Here is an 8,077-nt window from a genome sequence, read left to right as displayed (position 1 = left end):
GGCGGAGGAACCTGGGGAGCCAGGCTGCTGAAAGCAGGAGTGGGCACTGGCTCATGGTGGGAGGGAAGCGGGGAGGCCATGGCTGCTGAGAGCAGGAGCGGGCACCAGCTCGGGGTGGGAGGGCAGTGGGGGGGCCATGGCTGCTGAGAGCGGGCACCGGCTCGGGGTGGGAGGGGAGCGGGGAGGCCATGGCTGCTGAGAGCGGGCACCGGCTCGGGGTGGGAGGGGAGCGGGGAGGCCATGGCTGCTGAGAGCGGGCACCGGCTCGGGGTGGGAGGGGAGCGGGGAGGCCATGGCTGCTGAGAGCAGGCACCATCTGATCCGTCTTATTTTGTGATCACCCTGATCAATGTCTTGAACCTGTGGGAAGTGTCAGCAGGAGCTAACCCCTCCCGTCTCCAGCTGGTAGCTGCTGCTGGATCTGCTCTTCGTTCATTTAAAGATTTCCACTAAATAAAACTCTGCTGAAGTGCTGGGGATGGGTGTTCCCTCTTGTGCCACACACTGCAAGCTGCTAGACGACTGGTTCGCTTGGAAGCAGCGCAGGGATGGGGGTCACTTAAAGGGCAACTAAATAAACTGGACACTTTCCTTTTGTCCCACTCTGTCGGAAAGGGTTAGATCAGTGGAAGGTGTTTGAACCTGAAAGCCTTTCTCCACTAACCTGGAGCCTCAACTGCACACCTCAGGGACAGAGAGTACAAGAGGTGGGAGCAGAGCTGGTATGTGCTTGTATGTACCTGTGCTGGAACAAGTCGGGTGGCAGTTCAAGCTACCCTCCCCCTTTGCAGAGCAGCTGGGCTTAGGGTCTATTACGTAGCCTCTCCAGCTTTCCAAGATGATGGGAGCATCCCAACTGGGTTGTCCCTTAAGCCTATGAAGCAGGATGCCTCATTCCAGTGCCCGCAGCTGCAATGGTGACCTGCGAGTGATTTTGGAGGAAGAAGGAGTAAAGGACCGTGGGTGGGAACTCCCCCTCCAGCTGCTGTAGAGTGGGATTAGACAGAAAGGTTCAGGTTGTGCAACAGATCCAGCCTCCCATTCTCTCTCAATGCACTTTGATCTCTGACAAGTTACCGTCCCTTGGAGCACAGGTGGGCCCAGTAGAGGGTGGGAAGGAACTGCCAATCACCTTCTGTCCCAGTTCTCCCAGTTACCTAATGATGTCTTAGTTTGGTGCCTTACTGATGTCCGGAAGCAAGGAGGAAGTTTATTTGTCATTACTAACTCCCTCTGGGTGTAATGATTTTGGGTGTCTCAGTCAAGTCCCTGAGTGGGACAGGTGTCCACATCACAAAAATGTACATTATGTACCTAGGGCACTGTAAGGGTTCATCAGGTACGGTTTGTAAAGTATTCTGTTGGCGTTGAAAAGCGATATCTAAGTGCTTTGTGTCTCCATTATGCTTATTACTAGAGGGCTTATGGGTGCCTATTGAATCCCAGGAAGAGCCGGTCAAAGTCCCCCCAAGACTAAAGGCCTACACCTCAACTGAGGGGAAGGAGCCACAGAGCCCAGAAAGCAACTGATTCTAGGGGAATCAAATGCAAAAACAAGGATGGGAGTGCAGGTCACAGGGTCAGAACCAGGGATCCCATAGGGGACACTGAGCAGAGCATTCTGTGCCCACAACTCTTCAAAGGAGTCCAAGGAACCGGTCGGCGCCACCCAGAGGAACTCCGCCCAGATATGTGAACCATCAAGGGAGCAGAAACAGGCCCCTCAGTCGCAGAGCACTGCGACATCAAACCTCCTCCTCCTGGTCTGATGGATGGCCATCTTGGCCGTTGCCAGGAGCAGGCTGACAAAGAGCTCTTGTGACTTTGTGGAGCCACAGCTGGCATGTGCAAACCCAAGGAGCTGTGGGGAACAGTGGTAATAATTGGAGATATACCAATCTCCTAGAACTGGAAGGGACCTTGATAGGTCATCAAGTCCAGCCCCCTGCCTTCACTAGCAGGACCAATTTTTGCCCCAGATCCCTAAGTGGCCTCCTCAAGGATTGAACTCACAACCCTGGATTTAGCAGGCTGATGCTCAGCAACCTCAGCAGGAGGCTCTGGGGGAAGCTGGAAAAGGTGGCCGCGGGGGTTGCAGGTAGTGATTGTTGAAGAAAAGGCAGTTTAATGGCAGATTTCTGTTAGGACCCATTTTCACATGCTCATGGTTTGCTCAAGCGTTCTCCCTTTGGGACTGAACCCAGGCTTAAGGGGCAACAACTAAAACGGAAGGACGCTGTTTCTTGCAGGGATTAAGTTGTTAGAAGAGCCCTAATTCTAGCCTCTGCTGAAGCCCCTTTTATGACACCTCAGCCACCATCAAAAAGCCTCAAAGCCAACTTAACCATGAATACTGCCCTCCCCTCCCCATGCAACCCCTGGTGTAGGGGTAGGAAAAGGAGGCAGGGGTGTGGCTGGAGTACTCCACACTCTGTTATTCTGGGCTGATAGAGCAACCCCATGGATTGCTCTAACATACACAGGGGATGTCACAAATTCAGGGCAACAGCACCTGTATTTCCCCACTGTGGTCCAGCAAGGGCACCCGTGTCATGCTTCCAGCTCTCCAGCTGTTGCCTCTCTTGGGAGGAGGCCTGCATCTCCCTCCCTTCTGACCGGGTGTTTCCAGGCTGCACAGTTCCCTGCCTTCACTATGTTATTCCCAGCAGAGGCAGGCTGCCCATGGATACCTGATTGCTTTCTCTTTAGAGACGGTTAACAGGTGTAGTTGCCACAGTTATGTAACCCACACAGAACTTCCTACTTTATCTTACAGTAAAAAGCACTGCAACAAAAACATTAAAAACAATAAAAGAACCTGCATGCGTGTTAATAAGCTTACCAGTGATCACCCGGACTCTGGCAGGAGCAGGCCTTCAATACCCCATCCATGTGGTTTCCTTTATGATCACAAGCTCATCACAGCAGCAGCTCAAAGCATGCACATAATCTTATGGGGCCTCAGTAGACCCAGTCCTTCCAACCCTTCCCTAAGGATTGGGGCCCTCCGTAGACCAGGGGTCCTGTTTGCTGGATCAGGAAGAAGGCCCTGAGCCAGTTTAAAACTAGGCTGTTTGTCCAAAACCCCTTTTTGTGTCTCTTGGTCCCTGGAGAATTCAGTTTGACCTAGTGCATGCGTCTGTCTCTGGGGAGGGTGGCTTCAAAGGGCTGACAACAGAGGCGTACACTAGCATCCCTGCCCCTAGAGAAGGTACGTACAATGCCACAATAACACATACACAACTGCATTTTTAACACAATGGACTTCAAAGGTATTAACCCTAATTCAGTAAGGTTTATCTTAATTCCGTAAGGTTTGTCCAGTCTGTCAGAAGGGGCTGGGCCCAGAATTCCAGAAGCGCAGAGGTGGCGTAAAGCGACTTTCACCAACCACCAAGCTGTACTTCCTGAGAGCTGCAGCTCAGAATCTGGGACGGAGCATCTGCAGGCCCTTGCTGCCCCCATCCAGGACTGACTGACTGAAGAAGGCAGTATAATGGAAAGGCACCTGTACCCTTGCCAGAAAAGATCAAAGATCGGCACTCTATCTGAGCTCCCTACCGAGAATAGCCAGAGCCTGCAAGATAGAAGGCCAGAATAAAAGAACTTGGACGCCCTGGGAGATACAGACCCAGAAGCTGCAGACCCAGAATACTATAGGTAGAATTGGCCCTTATGCAGGGCTCTGTGTCTCCTTGCTGTCCTGGTGCTCACCAGCTGATCAGGTTAAGAAGAGTTTCTTCTTCAGAATACTTTCTGCTGTGAACGTAGAGCTTTTGAAAGGTGCCAGGCTATCAGATGACTGGGAACGGTGAGTGGAGTCCAGCCACTAAAGCAACACAAGGCCCAGCCCCCTCAATTGAGGGAGGGGCCACAGAGTCCAGGCATCAACTGTTAGCCCTGAAGAGTTAAGATGTTTTATTTGTCCAAAGAATATGTGCCCTTCTGGCAGAAGTGGTGCAAGGTTCACACTACCTTACCAACATGCCTTAAGTCTGAGCTGAAGGTCCCACCTTTGGCCTGTTCATTCCTGGTCTCTCTGTTGAGACTACCACAATTGTAAAATTCGAGCAGCGATTTTTTATGAAGACACCTGTCCACTGGGAACTGGGCTGAATGCTATCTTTCTAATTTAACAAAGCCCAACAGATGGTAATAATTAGGGCTGTTAATTAAAAAAAATTAATTGTGATTAATCGCACTGTTAAATAATAATAGAATACCATTTATTTAAATATTTTTGGATGTTTTCTACATTTTCAAATATATTGATTTTAATTACAACACAGAATACAAAGTGTACAGATGCATCTGAAGAAGTGGGTTTTTTACCCATGAAAGCTTATGCCCAAATAAATCTGTTAGTCTTTAAGGTGCCACCAGACTCCTCGTTGTTTTTGTGGATACAGACTAACATGGTTACCCCTCTGATAAAGTGCACAGTGCTCACTTTACATTTATTTTTTATTACAAATGTTTGCATTGTAAAAAACAAAATAAATAGTATTTTTCAATTCACCTCATACAAGTACTGTCGATCAGTCTCTTTATCATGAAAGTTGACCTTACAAATGTAGAATTCTATACAAAACATAACTTCATTCAAAAATGAAACAGTATAAAACTCTAGAGCCTACAAGTCCACTCAGTCCTATTTGTTCAGCCAGTCACTCAAACAAACCAGTTTGTTTACATTTGCAGGAGATAATGTTGCCTGCTTCTTGTTTACAATGTCACCTGAAATTGAGAACAGACGTTAGCATTGCACTGTTGTAGTCGGCATTGCAAGATATTTACGTGCCAGATGCGCTAAAGATTCATATGTCCCTTCATCTTCAACCATCATTCCAGAAGACATGCGTCCATGCTGATGACGGGTTCTGCTCGATAGTGATCCAAAGCACTGCAGACCAATGCATGTTCACTTTCATCATCTGAGTCAGATACCACCAGCAGAAGGTCAATTTTCTTTTTTTGTGGTTTGGGTCCTGTAGTTTCTGCATTGGAGGGTTGCTCTTTTAAGACTTCTGAGCATGCTCTACACCTCATCCCTTTCATATTTTGGAAGGCACTTCAGATTCTTAAACCTTGGGTTGAGTGCTGTAGCTATCTTTAGAAATCTCACATTGGTACCTTCTTAAAACGAACATCATCTGCTGGGTCATCATCCGAGACAGCTATAATATGAAATACATGGCAGAATGTGGATAAAACAGAGCCGGAGACATACCATTCTCCCCCAAGGAGTTCAGTCAAAATTTAATTAATGCATTATTTTTTAACGAGCGTCATCAGCATGGAAGCATGTCCTCTGGAATGGTAGCCAAAGCATGAAGCGGCATACAAGTGTTTAGCATATCTGGCACATAAATACCTTGCAATGCCAGCTACAAAAGTGCCATGCCAAACGCCTGTTCTCACTTTCAGCTGACATTCTAAATAAGAAGCCGGCAGCATTATCTCCCATATGCGTAAACAAACCTGTCTGTCTTAGTGCTTGGCTGAATAAGAAGTAGGACTGAGTGGACTTGTAGGCTCTATAGTTTTACATTGTTTGTTTTTGAGTGCTGTTATGTAACAAAAAAATCTACATTTGTAAGTTGCACTTTCACAATAAACAGATTGCACTACAGTACTTGTATGAGGTGAATTGAAAAATACTATTTATTTTATCATTTTTACAATGCAAATATTTGTAATAACAAATAAATATAAAGTGAGCACTGTACACTTTGTATTCTGTGTTGTAATTGAAATCAATATATTTTAAAATGTAGAAAAAAATCCAAAAATAATTAATAAATTTCAATTGGTATTCTATTGTTTAATAGTGCAATTAAAACTGCGATTAATCGTGATTCATTTTTAATCGCATGAGTTAACTGCGATTAATCAACAGCCCTAGTAATAATGTATTAGCACTGTAAAGCTGGAGTCTGTTGGAAGCAATGACCTATAAGTGAAAGGTTCTGCATCATGTTACCAACCCCCTGAGTCAGGCAAGTCCCTCAAAGTTTTGGTTCTGTCTAAACTAGGGGTGGGCAAACATTTTGGCCTGAGGGCCGCATTGGGTTTCGTAAATTGTATGGAGGGCCGGTTAGGGGAGGGGGTTGTGGCCCGGCCCCCACCTCCTATCTTACCCCCCCAGGACTCCTGCCCAATCCAACCCCCCTGTCCCCTGACTGCCCCCAGACCCCCACCACCCCATCCAACCCCTCCTCTCATTCCTGATGGCCCTCCCCGGGATCCCGCCCCATCCAACCCCCCCTCCTTCTGGGACCCCAGCCCCCATTCAACCCCCTGTTCCCCACAACCACCCTGACCCCTATCCACCACCCCAAACTCCTCTGTCCTCTATCCAACACTCCCTGCTCCATGCCCCCTTACCGCGCTGCCTGGAGCACCGGTGGCTGGCGGTGCTACAGCCACGCCACCCAGCTGGAGCTGGGCCACCACGACGACGGCACCGTGCAGCACAGAGCACTGGGTCAGGCCGGGCTCTGCAGTTGCACTGCCCCAGGAGTTCACAGCCCCGCAGCCCAAAGCATTGCGCCGGCGGCAGAGCGAGCGAACTGAGGCTGCGAGGGAGGGCAGACAGCAGGGGAGGGGCCAGGAGCTAGCCTCCTGGGCCAGGAGCTCGGGGGCTGGGCAGGACGGTCCCGCAGGCCGGATGTGGCCCGTGGACCGTAGTTTGCCCACCTCTGGTCTAAACAGTGTTCTGTTTAGGCTCAAAAATTAAACCACCAGTGCAGATCAATGTTGGTTTAATTTGTGACTTAAAGAATGAATGGGTAGTAGATTTTATCATGTGTTTTGGGGTTTTTTTTCCCCCACAGTGCTGAATAACTTGTATAAGTATCGTTGTGTTCACCAAAGTAAAAGGTAGACAGAGAAAATGCTCCTAGGCTAGTGTGAAATGTTGCTTTACTCCGCTGATCCAGAAATACCTCTGAATTCAGATGGAACTGTACAAGGTCTGGGTTTTTTTTCAGATTCCTCCCCAAAATTGTGAAGTTACCCATAAAACAACTTAAAATGCATGATTTCAACATTATGGCTATAAAAAAGACAAAATTAGACCACATTTAAATTAATTAAAAATAAACCATACACTTGCATTTTCTAATATTGAGCTTTCTTTTTTTATTTTTATTTTTTGCTTTTTTTTCCCCAAGTAACTTGATTATTTTGTAAAACATGGTGACCACTAGAGGTCAGGTTAGCAGCAAGCTACTGTGCTCAAAACATGCTGTCTAAAATCAGTCTGAAAATCTTTCAGGGTTTTAGTTGCCAAAGACCTGGATACCAAGCTGTGCAACCTTATGAAAACTGAGTACAAAATTTTACTATATTCCATGTGTTACACTCCTACCATAAACTCTTACACAGAGTCCTAGGGTGACTACTATAGAATTTACTTACACTGATCTTTTGACCAAATTGTGCTGTCTGGGCACTATTTAGCCAGGCTGTAAATGGCCATAACATATTTACACCAGATCTGAATTTGGCCTATGTCTGTAGAGAGTTACGCTATAAAGCACATACTATTCTGCATTATGTTCACAAGAATTTTACTCTCATTTGTATGTGTGTGGCTGTTAAAATATCAAATATAACACTCCTAGAAGCATGAAAAATGAGGGCCATTTTGTATCTGAGGATGAAAAAAAGCCTAAAACTCTTTGGATTTTAAGGACTCTTAACTAAAATGCATCCTAATTCCCCAGTGACTGCACTGTAGTCTTGAGAATGTATTCAAAGGTAACCCTTTCCATGCATGCTCCTATCTCAGTTCAATATGACGTTCAGGTGATTTGCCATCCAAATATTTTCCTACAAGTGCTTTGTGATGGGGTGTGCTTGTCCTGCACTAAACAAGGAGAGGTTAATCCCATACTTTGGGCAGAGGAAGCCACGCCCCCATGCCCCTGTTGGGCATGCTCTAACTGGGTGACAGACAGTATAAAAGGGAGCAACCCAGCTCAGTGAGGGCTGACTACCACTAAAGAGGGGGGAATCCATGCATGCTGCAGGCAGGCTTGCTTGCTTGCTCTCTCCTGCCTGGGGGCTGCTG

The sequence above is a fragment of the Mauremys mutica genome, chromosome 1 (genome assembly GCF_020497125.1).
Source record: "Mauremys mutica isolate MM-2020 ecotype Southern chromosome 1, ASM2049712v1, whole genome shotgun sequence".
NCBI lineage: Eukaryota > Metazoa > Chordata > Testudines > Geoemydidae > Mauremys > Mauremys mutica.
The sequence above is the reverse complement of the archived record's forward strand: the minus strand, read 5'-3'. Positions refer to the sequence as shown.